The following is a 14,925-nucleotide window of genomic DNA, read 5'->3' on the forward strand; positions in this document are numbered from 1 at the left end:
AGCCTTGGCCATGAGTCTGCCTCTGGGTTCTGAGAGGACAAGGGACCAGGACAAGGCTATGCACCAGAGCTCTGTGGCCATGTCTTGCAGCCAGAGGCAACACATTCAAAAAGACAGCAGAAGTCTCAGGATGACAAAATGCAGAGATCGGAAGTGACATCCCTGAACTGTGGAACCAATCAGGAGCCTCCTCTCTTCTCACTGTGTGAGAAAATCTGTGGCCATCATTGTGTCTTCCATAGTCAGAGGAAAGGACAAAAGCTGGGGGTCAGAGCAGCTTCTCAGTGGAGAACCAACAGAAACCTCGAAGATCCTTGAGGCCAGATATGGATTGCTGGATACGGGAGAATCCCTGAGCACCTGGACCTACAGGGCCTGAGAGATCCCCTTTGTGTTCCAGGACCAGGTTCTGAATGCGAGACAGGAGAAGCTGCCATAGGTGACAAGCTTCAGGATCCATGTGGAGACAGGTGGTGATGAGATGTTGCTGAGCAACAGGCACACCACGCACCCAGAACCTGCACCCTCTCCAATACCCAGGCTAAGTCCTCTTCCACTAGGAGAGGGAAAGGAGCCCGTGCAGGTGTGGTCTCCAAAGCTGCAGGGGTATGCAGGCTGATGTGGCACGTGACCTCCTTGCTGACCTGTGAAACTATGATGGCATTCCCAACAGACAGCAGTTGGCTCATTGCTTTGGAGGTTATTCTAAAAGTGAACCTGCAATCTCTTGCTCCTCAGCATTGTCCTAAAAATTTTTAAGCACCAGCAACTTACTTTTTATAATGGTATTTCCACAGCTAGTATTTCAGAGAGACTGTGAGAGCCCCATTGCAAACACTCTGAAGTGGGGGAGGAGAAAATAAAGATAAAACTTCTCTAAGAACCACAAAGAGCTAAGTGATTGGTGCCCCACCCCCAACACACACACTTGACTTTAGAAATGGTGTGGGCTCAAGAAATGGAGAGTTTGAGTCAGCAGATTCCTTAGTGTGTAGGCTTAACCAGAGTGCAGAACTGGGTGACCTGGGGGCTGAGGTTCTGGTTTTCCAGACAGAATAGAAGTGCAAATGGATGTGTGTGTGTGGCCACCTTTGTTCCCCAGTCTGAATGAGAGGCTAAGGAGATTATCTCTATAAATAAAGTCCTTAGCTTCTGGTGTTGGAATCTGAGAGTGCCTGGCTGTGCTGATGGCCGCCCTGCCCATATTCCCTATTAGGAAGCTCCTCAGATCAAAAAGAACTATAATAATAATAGGAGTGGGAGAGAACAGAGCCAGGCTGTGTGAGCAGAGCATCCAATGGGGGCCATGAGCGAACGTGCGGAGTGCCCATGGGCCTGCTCTAAGATGTCTGTGACATTGAAGCTACTGAGTTAGGCAGTAAAGACTCTCTCCTTGTACACAGCAGCGTTGACTTCAGCAATAACATGAAAGCACAGTGGAAGGAGAGAGGGGAAGAGAATACCCCACCAAGTTGGTGAAGCACCAACCCCTGAAGCCAGGTAGCTGTGCAACCTTCTTCTCAGGGTCCCAACTGGGGAGTCCTGGCAGAGCATCCTCTCCACCACTGAGGCTCCAAAGTTCTTGATTCCAGTGGGCCTCTTTAAATACCAGCAAATAGAACACAAAAGACACTGCTCCAAAAGTCCTCAGGACTTAACCTGGCTTCATCCCTCCAAGGATGGACCAGACCCCCAGAGGATGTGCACCTGGAGATAAGAGAGATCACTGAGTTCCTCTGAGCCAGCCACTCCCAAAGAAGCCAGCATTCCCAGGATGTTTTTTGGGGGGCATTCAAAGGTGACTACAGGCAGGGGACAGGGAAGGTCTTTATATTTTCCTCAACCTGGAATGTTCTCAGTTATGTTTTGCATGAATTAGCTCTCTTCACTCTCAAAGTGACATCATAAATGACTTTAGACTTGGTCACTGTTTTGCAGGATTGGGCCCATGGCTTCTGTGATGCACCAGGTAACGAAGGAGTTGGGCCTAGAGTATGTTCAGCTCACTGACTCCATGTCCACCCCAAGCAGCCACATGACCCCCTAGACAGGCTTCTTGCCCAGGATGAGACAGGCCAGGGCCTGGGGTTCCAGCGCTCCCTGCTGGGTCTGAGCTTTGCCTCCAACCTTGATTCCCAAAACCAAGATGGAGTTGGAATAAGAAGGATCTGGTGTCTGCTGCCCCTTCTTGGAGGACCAGGAAGCCCCACATGGAGGTCTCTTTTGCCCTCCTGTCCATAGCCAGCATTTGCCTCATTTCTTTGGGGAGCTGTGATGGTCACCAAGAGGTGTCTAGTGAGACTTTGAGTGGAGGCTAATATCTGCAGCAGAAAGAAACAACAAGACAACTCTGTGTCCTGGGCTTTACTGGAACCTCTCAAGTTAGGAGGATCCTGATTTTGAGAAGGAGCCATAGTACCTGATGTGCAGCCGCAGGAATGAGAAGACATTAGAGGCATTCAGCTGCCCACGGAATGCGGACTATGGCATCCAGTCACACTCCCAAAGCTCTTTGGACTCAAGGGAAATGAGTGCCCTTCAGGAATGTCATGATGGCTCAGATGGCTGAAGGTGCGGACTGAAATATTGGGGAGTGGAAGGTTCTCTGAGGCCATTTGGTGTATGGATAGAACAGGCAGGAACCCTAACCTCTCTGAGCATGTCATTGTCTGTGAGATAAAAACAATGATCTGCATCACAAGATGATGCTGAGAAAAAATAAATGAACATCATCAATGTGACCTCTTTTAGTAGAAAAAGCTAAGCTGAAAATGAATAAAGCTGTTTTCCTATGAATATAAGCCTCCACTTTCTGTGTTACTAACTGAAGACAGAGAAACCGTGAGGATTTTATTTTCTAAACTTGGAATTGAATTCTTTAACTGTATTGGACATGGGCAGTGGTTAAGAACATGAAAAAAATGCTTTCTTGCTGAAAATATGAAATTACCAGATCTTGTATCTTTCCTCATGCACCTGTGGTACGTATTTTCTAGCTAATACTGTTGGAATTATATTTTGGAAATTGAGTAACAGATATTCTCAATAAAACTATAAATTCTCCCTGCAAAGTGTTAGTCTACAAATGAGTTGTTTTCTAATATCTTTTTAATACATGCAGCTTTAATGCAATATGTCCTCTAGAACTAAATTGCAAATAGAAGGTAAATTGGATGAATTGATAGTTTTTGGCCATAAAATCCCCTTTCCTGCTGTGCTTTCCTGGGGCCCTCAGATCTGTCATAGGGACTGCCCACCTCTGTGCATGAACGTGGAGGCCATACTTGGAGGGTTATGGGGTAGAGGGAATGATGGAGCCATCTTCTCAATAGCTTTCCTAGCTTTGCATCACTCTCTGAGCACAGATTAATTTTTTAATTTATGATTCTTTATTCTGAATATCCATCACCAAGATCTGCATCATTTTTGTAATAATCTTTACTGCTAAATCAACCAAAATCTCCTTTAAAGCATACACATAGTTACTACTCCTTAAAATCAATTTATTCTTTAAGTCAAAGAAAAAATGCTGTAAGTTGTCCTTTTTAAGAATGCTTTAATTGGAAGGTGAAATCAAGCAATTATTGAAAGTTTTAAAAATCATTTCAGCAAACGTTTTCTTTTGAAAGTGAATTAGGAAATATTTTGGTGTAAACATTAATTACAGTGTTTTAAGTGATTGTGATAAAATTGCAATTAAAAATAAAACATGCTTGTAATTTAGAGGTTCATTTTTCTTACACCTATTTCACCTCTGGTGCTTTTTATTTGGTGGCACCTTAATAAGCAGAGACAAGGGTTCTTGGTGTCACTTTAGAATGTCCTCCATCTAGACAGAAAAGACAGTGAATTTCCAGTGTGGCTGGTCCACAGCAAATGCCAGACATGGACTGTTTCTCCCTCCTCACTCTCTTCTCAAGTCTCCACCAGAGATAAGAGAATGGTTCCCTGAGAGGTTCTTCAAGTTCCTAAAGAGATGAGTCTCCAGAGACCTCTAAGACCCTGGCTAATGGAGAGAGCTTGTCCCTCTCAGTCTTCATGTCCCATAGGTGATCAGCAGAGGGCATGTGCAGCCAAGTTGGCACCCCGACATGTCTCCCTGCCTCTTCCCCAGGCTGCCCCCAGTGCATGGGGAACACTTCTTCTCAAATGCTCTTTAAATGTCCATCACAGGTCCCTGTGCTGTTTGCTCGCCAGCAAGTTCATCTGTGCAATTGATGTCTACCATAGACCATGACAGAGGATTGTATTTTTCCATTTTTATGAAAGCAGGCAGCTTTTGACACTTAGAAATTCTATTTCAGCTACTGTAAGTAGGCACCAAATTGCTTTCTACTTACTGTAATTATGGACAATTCTAAAACTTTCACACATTTTCAGAGTTTTAGTGAATCACTTTAAGAAGATATCAGGGCATTGTGTCTCTCTAGTGGGATGGGATTATAATGCTTTTTCCCCCAAGTACCTTCAGCCAGCACTGTGTGGCTTTATGTACATTGAATTTTTAACGTATCATAGTTCAAATGGTATCTTGGGTGATGGCTGATTAGTTGCCCTTGGAAATGACTTGGATGCATGGCCTAATTTTTCAAAAAGCTTTAAGAAGGGTCACAACAAAATTTAGTTGTAGGACATGAAATAAACTAATGTGTATTTTCCTGCCCTTTTTAAACTGTATTGTTTGTTTGTCATGTTACTGGGATGTAGATCATTAATAATGACAGTCCAGTGTATCTCAAGTATGGATTAAGGTTACAGAGCACTGGGGCTTACTTTTTCTAATTATATACACTTAAAGAATGTTTTGGAATTAACATTTCTGTGATAAAAATTTGCAAAGGTGAAGCAGAGTTATCACAACAAATATTTTGTTTTTTTTTTCTTTGAATTTTGTTTAATTCAGTAAGTAACACTTAGACATTTATGATTCAAAGGATTTTTCCATAACTGTCTCATCATTGGATGAAATGGTGGTGTCTGTTCAGCCAAACCTGCAGTCCCAGTGGCCAGTTGTGGTTGCACAGAGAGAAGAACAAGGGCCCCTGATCAAGGTGGAGATGATGGTCAGTGAGCCTTGCCAGAAGACCAAGAGGAAGAGTGTTCTTGCTATGGGTAAAGGAAGCGTCAAGGTCAGGTTTGCACCATGCTGAGAGCCATAGCCAAGTAGGAATGACGCATGGCAATTTCCTTGTCAGCCTACCCCATGTTGCTTAGAGGGAGGACTCTCCATTGTAGAAATGGGCTTGCCTTGGACCCAGGTCATTTGCAGTGACATTGCATGAATGTTTGAGAAAGGTGACCCTGCTCAAGGACCAGGGCGGATCCGGGTTTAGGGTGGTTCCAGGTTTAGGGTGTGGATCCTACTGGGAATAGGGCAGTTCCAGGTTTAAGGTAGACCCTGCTGGGAATAGGACATATCCTGCTGCCTCAGGATCCCGCCCACTCCTTGAGTTCCTGTTGAGTTCTCTCTGGATTCAGAGAGTATTTTGGTATGCAGAGTGCTGGTGTATTTTCCCCAGCACGTGCATGTAGAGTGTCAGTGAGAGTTCGGGAATAAAGAATTGCTGTTTGAATCTACAAGGCTGAGAGTGGCTCATGATTTTGTGCCCAGCCAGACTGTGGCAGCACCAGGTATTGAGGAGGAGCACCAAGGAGGCAGCAATGACATTGAGGGCGTGAACCAGGAATACAAAGATCACCTGAGTGACTCCATAGAGCCAGAAGGGATCCAGGGGTGAGTGGTCCAGGAGTGGCTCCACTGTGGGGGCCCTGCTGGCCCAGAGGACAGGACCAACAGGAGCACAGCCCTGCCACTGCCTGGGGAGGGGAAGGACAAGGAGCTGCTCAAGAGTGATGGTGTAGACGCCTTCACCAGCTTCCCCACCAAGGGGAAGTTTCCAGAATCCAGTAACCCTAGTGACCTTACAATGGCCTCCAGGGACTTGATGGACTTGGAGATCGGCATGTACACCCTGCTCTGCATCTTCTGCCTGGCCATCCTGGTCTTCCTGATCAATTGCTTGGCGTTTGCCTGGAAGTACAGACACAAAAGGCTCACGGTGAGCGAGCAGGGCAATATCCCCCACTCCCACGACTGGGTCTGGCTTGGGAACGAGGTGGAGCTTTTGGAGAACCCAGTGGACATCACGCTCCCCTAGGAGGAGTGCACCACCATGATAGATGGGGGGCTGCAGTTCGAGGAGAGGAACTTCCTGCTGAATGGAGGTTCCCAGAAGCCCTTCCACAGTCAGCTGCTCAGACCTTCTGACTTTGTCTATGAGAAAGAGATGAAAAACCAACCTGTAAACTCTTCTGGCCCAAAGAGGAAGAGGGTCAAGTTTACTTCCTACACCACCATCCTCCCCGAGGATGGGGGCCCATACACCAACTCCATCCTCTTTGACAGTGATGACAATATCAAGTGGGTCTGCCAGGACGTGGGGCTGGGGGACTCACAGACTTGAAATACTGTGTTATATTTGAATTCACTGATGTGCCTTCTGTTTTTCAAACAGCTGGAGTTGTGTGCTTGTTCAGCAACAGAGGGTGATTTAATAAGGATTTATTTGTTGAAGCCTGGTGTGGGGGAGTGGGGGAGTGGGGGAGTGGGGGGGGCAGGAGGCAGGGTCCTCTTCTAATCACATGGAACTGGCCTGAAGAGTTAGTGCAGCTTGTGTGTAAGCCAAGATGAGCACCTGGCATGACCCCTGTAGTATTGCTGCAGCACTGGGTCAGCAGTTGCCCACCACCTGGTACTCGCTCATTACCGGTGCGCCGAGTTCTCCACCAAGGATTTTATCTGCCAGCTCAGGCAAACAGATGTTTAGAACTGGGAGGAGTTTGATGGTTAACTTTCCTATACTTTGACATCAGTCAGGTGCATGGACAAGTCTTACTCTGGGCCTGAGAACTCTTCTGTGACAGGTGAGTGAATGTGGCCACCCTTATTGGTGATATGCTCCACCCATTGTTTTTAAGCACATTTATACCAACACCTATTGTTATTTTGTTTGGGGGAGAGTTGTTTATTGTTTTATTTTTGACTTCTGAGAGGCTTTTTGAAACATACATGGTTTGTCTCCTTTAACTAACATTTGCTTGGATGAGACAGGAGTTGGGCTCCCTGGAATCAGCATTGCCACATCCAGATTGAATTCCCAGGGCCCTTCTCTGCTTCACCCTACTGTTAATGGAAACAAAGTAACTGAGTCCTCATTTTCTCTAGCCCTTGTTTTCTCATTGACACATCTTAATTCAGCATTGCATAGCAGATTTTTTAAAAAAAATTAACATTCAGTGAAAAAGATTCACATGAATTTTGCAAAAATTGGGGAATATCTGTGAACCACAAAAAAATTTTGTTTTAAATACATAGTATCTGAAAATCCATGTGGAAAATTATAGAGTCCACTCCTAAGGGGAAAGGGCCCACTTAAAACACTTAGTCACATAAACATTTTGTGAAAAATATTTCACTCACTACACTCAAATATGAAACTGGTGTGGACATTCATGAAAAGAAGATTCCTTAAAAACAGATATAGACTAAACTGTCATTTTACTCAAGAAGAATAGAGAAAGCATGGATGAGATTCTGTTTAGCAGGATGGAAATCCATCTATTCAGTGACCAGGAAAACATTCGCATCTGTGCTTCTGGCCAAGAGAAAACATCACAGAATGTGTCCTGAGGTAGGAAAGCAATGACCACACTAAATACAGTCATGAAAATAAATGGCCACTCTAAACCTCAAGATTCAGTTGTCAGGAAATTGTCAGAAAAAGAAGGGGAGGAAGGAAAAAATCACTCTTCAATTCTTTTTGAAAAAATAAACAGTGGTTGGAACAGTGGTATGAAATGGAGTTAGAGCAAGCTTACGATTAAGAGAACAAGACAGCTTGTCAATTAAATAAATTGAAATGGCTGAAAACAGATACTGGACATCGTGACTTCCTTGGGAACATCTTTTAGCACCAGCAAGGCGTCTCAGAAGGTCTCCCAGAAGAGAGGCCCTTGCAGGGTCTTGACACACCTCACAGAAAAGAAATCCAGGATGTGTCAAATCTAGGCACAGCAGAGATTTATTTAGGAAACAGGGAAGGTGCACTTGGATAGCCAAAAAATGCACGCTATCTCGTGAATAAGTGATTTCAGGATCTTGGACTCTTCTTTTAAGGGAAACTTTGTGCTTAGTGACCATGTCAAATGTGTGGGTGGTGTCATCTGGTGGGCCCAGTTTTCTTCCTCAGGGAGCACAGGGCTGTCACGGTGCTGTGTTTCTCTTAGGGATATCTGGATGCATGTCATCCAGGTGATAAGGTTTGGAAGGTACCCACATCGTGGCTTCTCCAACATCTCCCCTTTGGCTCTGTTCCAGCAGCACCTGCAGGCATTAGTGACTGGACTCACAGTGCTCCAAGACTCATGGGCCTCTCAGGAATCCACATCAGGAGGAAAATAAGCTGGGGCCCACAGGTGGGAAGGGGCCTTTTAGGGTTAGACTTATAGTTTCTTCTATCTTGTCTCACTTTGAGCCACAACAAATCTAAGAACTAACTTGGGAAGACACAGAGGAGGCATCTGGGGCTCTGATGGGCTGATGGCTGAGCCGGTCAGAACAGAGGTGTTCAATTGCCCCCTTGTTGTGTAGACTTCCACGTGGGTGAACCCACCCTCCAAACCCATCTGCTCTGAGGTCTCCTCAAGTTGGCAGCCAACTTCATCTGCTTCTCTCTCATGCACAGGGCTAGAGGGTTTGTGGAGAGAGGGTCGGTCTCATCACAAGTGTTCTCTGGGTCCTTTGCTGTTGTAATGGTGCTTGAGAGTCAAGGCCCTGGAGCCTGGGAATCCCTGCCATGGTCTGGGGAAGGAAGCATTTGCAGGACGGAGAGTCTGCAAGGCTGGCTGACTCCTGGAGGAAGGGCTGCCCAGGAGGCCTGAGGAAGTCGTGCTGCATTTCTCTTTATTATTCTTTTACTTTTAATTGGGTATTTTGTTTATGCCACCATTTGGAGGTGAGGTAGCCCCAAACCCACTTATTGGATAAGTTCACAGGTAGCACAATTAACAACTAGGCCTGTGATTTCTAGAGGCCATTGTCCAGTTCTCCCCACTGTGTCCTGGCTGGACAAACATTACAGAATATATATTTTTTGTATTCAAATTTTTGGCACTCATCAATGATCTCTGTGGATTTGTAAAAGTCAGATGTGTTATGGAAATCTCTCTGTTCTTTGTTTTTAGATTTTTTTTCATAGAGGAAAAAAAATAGAATAAAATATGACCTGGGTTTCAGTGTTAATGTTGGACAAGCTTACTCAACATGATCAGGACACTAGGATTTTCCCGATGGGAAATAAGAACCCAAAAGCTTTAAAGTCTACTAGGGAAATTATCTTCCCACTCCAAGAAAGCAGTAATGACGTCAGTTCCCACACCATGTAGGCTTCGTGTTCTGTGCCCTGCCTTCAAAATATTATTGCTAGTCAAAGTCAGTTTTTCAGATTAAAAAAAAAAATTCAATATGCATAATTGTCTTTTTAGGTACTGTTAAATATTTTAATGTATCTAAATATTCCTTCTAAATACAGCACTTTGCAAATAGTGAAATTCCATTTTTCATTATTAAGGTTAGAACTAAAATAGCTCACTATTTGATTTCTAGAGAGATCACAGACCCAAAGGGTTAAAATTAAAAGAATACATCTTTAAACAAAACCTAGAAATGAAAAATAGAATCTGTTTTGGATTTAATAAAGAATTCTTAATCATGTTTCAAAATTGTTTAAAATAAAATAATAAAATAATTGCCCTTTATAAAACATTTAAAAATATTTCTGCAGATGAAAGATATAGTTACAAAATGAATTGGCAAACATAAATTGGGAGGAAAAATTGTAGTATATCTCCTAACAAATCGTATACAGATAAGTAATTCTGCTATTGTTCCAGAATGAAAGACAATCTAATTTTTTAAACAAGCAGAATAAAATGGCTTTGGGCTGGAGTATAACTCAGTGGTGGAGCACGCCTGTGGGCAAAAGGCCCTGGGCTCCTCCCCAGCACTGCAAAAAAGAGAAAAAAAGAAAATTCATTTCAAAACTACAGTGACTTAGCTCTACTTAGTTTCTATTTTTTTTTTTAAAGAGAGAGTGAGAGAGGGAGGGAGAGAGAGAGAGAGAGAATTTTTTAATATTTATTTTTTTTTTTAATTTATCGGTGGACACAACATCTTTGTTTGTATGTGGCGCTGAGGATCGAACACCGGCCGCACGCATGCCAGACGGGCATGCTACCGCTTGAGCCACATCCCCAGCCCCTCTACTTAGTTTCTAGAACAACCAAAATTTTAAAGTCTGAAAAACTCCAAAGTTAGTGAAAATGTGGATAAGCTAAAATTGTCTAATATTGCCAATTAGTTGGCAGTTTTTATAGCAAATTTCTAAAACATTTTATACATATTTTATAACTAAGCAATCTCTCAACTTAGTATGAATACAAGGGAAACTATTCATATGTAAATATATAGTAACATGTTTATGTCACACACAGGCCAAGGAAACCTGATGAGGACATTTGTAGCAACTTCAATTACAGTAACAAAATACCAACTGGGAACAATGTCAATTATGAGGGGGATGGTTGCCCAGCTGGGTAGATCTACATAGCAGAATGCCATCCACAGCCCAAATCCTGACCTCCTGATTCACCCAGCACAGGTACCCTCAGAAGTGCTTTATGATGAAAAAGAATGCAGGCTGAGGCAGTGAAGCAGTGTGGTGCTGGAGCTCAGGACTGGGAGGGAGACAGCAGGCAGGATGCCTGCCTAAGTGTTTCTCATCCTGGTCCGGACCAGCTACCTGTGTGTTTGTAGTGATCAACTGCTGTGATCTATGTATTTTACCACGTTAATGACACCTCAGCTGCAGTACACCTCAAGCATGTTGTGTGACCATCATATGCAGAATCATTGACCATCATGGGGAAATAAGTAAATAAAGACCTTTGTATGGTCATTATTTTTCAGCCCTTGTGCTTTTAACTGGACCAGTGACAAAGTAACTCCATAAACACTGTATGACACTCAGTGTGCCATGACTCAGAGTAATCAGAACAGTTCCACCACATTTGTAAAGATGAAAGACAACTTCTCAAAAGACTTACAGACAGTCCCAGTCTCCATGGTGGGTCTTTACATGGCTCATAGTCAGGACCCGTCATGGTTCTTAGAAGAAAAAGCCTACAGTTCTAAGACATGGAGGGATAATTAGCTTCAGAGCCTGGTGGAGAGTGAATGGCAGCAGAGGAAGGACTGGAGGGCACTTGAAAGAAAATGCCAGGCTTGGCAAAAATAATCCACCGTTATTCTCAAAAGTAATTGAAGATTATTTATGAAAATTAATTACTTTCACAAGTAAGTTGAAAGAGGGGAAAGAAAAGAGAGGTGATTGGACCCCCACCCCCCAAAAAAAGCTTTAAATCGCTAATGAATATGAAACACAGCTGCTAATGGGCAGACTTGTTCTGAGTTCCTGATAGAAACCTTTCTTTTTTTTTTTTTTTTCTTTTTAGTGCATTGTAGTTACACATAATGGTGGGTTCATTTTCACAAAATCATGCAAGCATGGAATAGAATTTGGTCCATCGAAGTCCCCAGTACTTCCCCTTTTCCTCCCCTCTGCCCTCCTTTTCCTCTGTTCTCCTGATCTTCCTTCTATTTATTTATAGTCTAAAAATTAGTGTTTTATACATAGACATAAGGTGCAACTCACCTTGGTACACTCATGTAAGGGCATAGCATGATTTAGTCAATTTCACTCCAACTTTGTCCTGTTACTCCTCCCACCCCACCAAGCCCCTCCTACTCTAGAGATCTCCTCAGTTTTCACCTTCTTTCTTCTTATTGCAGTCTCACTCATGCATATAAGAGAAAACACTGGACCCGTGGCATTCTACTCATTTCACTGAGCTCCATCCATTTCCTGCCGATGCCAGAGTTTCATTCTTCTCTGTGGCTGAGTAAACTCCACTGTGATTATCTGCCACATGTTCTTTATCCATTCATGTGTTGATGGCGTCTAGGTTGATTCCATTGCTTGGCTCTTGTGAGTTGTGCTGCTGCAAACACTGACATGGCTGCTTCCATATGGTGTGCTGATTTTAGTTATTTTGGAAAAATACTGAGGAGAGGGACAGCTGGTTATTATGGTGACTAGTCTTTGGAGGAATCTCCATACAGCTTTGCAGAGTAGCTGCGCTCATTTGCAGTCCTACCGACAATGTAAGGGTGGGCCTTTCTTCACATCCTCCCAGCACTTGCAGTTTGTATTCTTGATGACCGCCATTCTGACTGGAGCGAGGACCTCTCCTAAGGTGACCCACGCACCTGCTGCCCCAAGAGGGGATGATGTGGAGGGTGGAAAGCTTGAGATAGCCCAGTGAATAAGTGAACATTGAAGACCACTTGCTTGTCAGGCAAGGTTGCTTTAGAAACCATCTGGACTGTTGAGGGAAAGGTTTCTCCTGACAGAGAAAGAGGAAGTGAAGCGGATGCATTCAGTGAAGACAACTCAGTAAGTGAAGCTCCCGGCACTCAAGGGGCAAGTCTCCAGCTGGAACAAGAGCCTCACATCAGAGGAAGCCTCTACAGCCATGAGGACCCCAGCCTCTGCAGAGATGTAGACCACCTTTGGCCCTTTACCAAGCACATGCCCCTGCACATTGGAGGAGAAAACTCAGGTGTGGAAGGAGGCCTCCGCCGGACTCTCTGGAGCTGTGAAACTAAGGGAGAAACAGACTCAGGTGGAGTGGAAGGGACATTCTATTTTGTGAACACCATCTTGTCTTCCAAAGTAAGGCAGCTGTTGGGGATGGAGGAGCGGCCCTGTGCACTGAGAGAAAGCTCACTGACCTGAGAAAAGACACTCAGGGAGAAGTGAATCTGTGCTAAATTTGAATGTGAATTTTCCCAAATTGTCCTTAAGAGGACCAGGCCACCTTCTGATTTCCAGGTCTTGGAGGAGAAGCACTAACCAGCAATGGGCACCAACTGGTAAAACTAGGAGCTTTTCTGTCACCTCTGCAAAATGCATCACCTTTTATGGAGATTGGTTTCAGGTGCTCTGTCTTGTTCATTCTCTCAGTGGGGGAAGGCAGGGGAGAGTCATGTCTTAAGGGCAGGTCTCAGCATGTGCCTTCAACACCACTTGAGCATTTCAGACCCTCCTCTCCCAGCCCAGGATTCATCTAGTTTCAGCAAATGGAAACCAGCAGGCAGTTCAAGGCCAACATAAGTGCTGTCATTTGTGAACCAAGGGCACACCTCTCTCCCAGCCAGCCCCTGATGTGCTTCAGGACCCCTGGAAGGAGGTGACCTGTGCAGGGTGGCCGGGTCTTCCAGGTGCTGGCAGGATGCAGCACCCAGTCTCTGCCTGGTACAGAGCAGGGCTAGGTGACAAAGTGCTGTGTGAACAGGTCTACGGTAGCGTCAGATTGCGAAGAAGTAGTCTCAATGACGAATCTAAGCACCATCCAAGCATGCCTTTGTGGGCAGCTCTGTGCTGGCTCCTCCGTGCTGTTCAGAATGAAGGAGCTGGCATTCACTTTGCAGTTTTCATTCCAACTTAAACTCTACGAGAAGCATCTGTTGCTGATCATGGTACTGTAGGAGAGCCATGATTGACTGGGTTCTATTAATCCATTAAAAAGTCCTAAAGTTTGGCTTCCCCCTAAGAAGATGAAAGCTGCCTGAGAATCTTGCTCTCATATTAACATAAGATGACAAATTGGTTAATCAATATAACCACAGGATTTTGAAATCCAGGATGTCACTGGACACTGGTAAGCTAAATTCAGAATGACAGGCCCCACATAAGAGAGTGGGAGACACTGCCTTTGATAAAGCAAAGCAGAGAAAGGAGATAGCCATAAAATTATACCAAAAGTTAATTAATTCTTAAAAGATAAAACTGAGCTACTGCAGCAGTTTAGGAGATCTCAGATGCTCCAAGCAGGGGGAGTGGGTACCTGTTCACTGGCACTTTGCCATGGATCTCCAGTGGGTGCATATGAGAAGAAGCAGGTGACCCACATCATAGGTGATGCACAAGGTCACCTTGGAAGCAAAAACTGGCAGGTGAGCAGCTGCCATCACCCAGCAGGAATAAAATTACTCGTGTCTCCAGCTCTGCTGGTCAATGGCAATGTGTGAAGCACAAGGGAAACAGCACATAATGTTCTCCTGACTTTTAAAAATGGCTTAGCTTGGGCTGTTGACTAAATAAATTTGCTCCCTTTATTCCATATGGACTGTAGGTGAAATGCACCTGCTGTCCAGCAGGGGACAGAGAGGCTAGCTCAGGCTCAGCTTCACTCAGGCCCAAAAGACTGCACTGATGTGAAGGAGAACATTGTCATTGCTGGTGGCACAGGACTAGCCAATGATCCTTGGTTTGCACCAAGACCCGACATCTATGAGAAAAGAGTTCCATGTTGTTGCCTGGGAAGGAGCCAGCAGCAAGGCTGAGCAATTCCTCCCAGGGACTGAAGTGCACAGGAGTGGCCTGCTTCTGAGACCCAAGCAGCAGCATGTGAAATGCCTACACCAGCACAGCTCGCTTTGCTCCAGGCAACAGTGATGAGTACTGGCCATATGGAAGGGTGGGCACAGACCCAGACAGGGGTGAGGGCAGAGGAACGCTGAGATGATGGCAGTGCACAGAGAAGCTCCTGGTGCTCCAGGTCTTCTGCTCCATGACAGGGTGGCTGCGAGACCTGAGGGCTGTGAAGGTCTCTGGAAAAACCACCAAAAACCCAGCCAGTTCCTCACCAGATCCACCCAACCCCGCTCACGGCCAGCAAGATGAAGAGGAGGGCAATTCCTGGGCCTCAACAGAGACTTCCACCTTCCATACAGTGTCTGATATT

General features: G+C 44.8%; 1 pseudogene; it reads left to right on the plus strand.

Moving 5' to 3' along the window:
• Window positions 1-2,552: 2,552 nt before the first annotated feature.
• On the plus strand, window positions 2,553-6,464 carry LOC143637764 (transmembrane protein 132B pseudogene; annotated as a pseudogene).
• Window positions 6,465-14,925: the final 8,461 nt, after the last annotated feature.

The sequence above is a fragment of the Callospermophilus lateralis genome, chromosome 1 (assembly GCF_048772815.1).
Source record: "Callospermophilus lateralis isolate mCalLat2 chromosome 1, mCalLat2.hap1, whole genome shotgun sequence".
NCBI lineage: Eukaryota > Metazoa > Chordata > Mammalia > Rodentia > Sciuridae > Callospermophilus > Callospermophilus lateralis.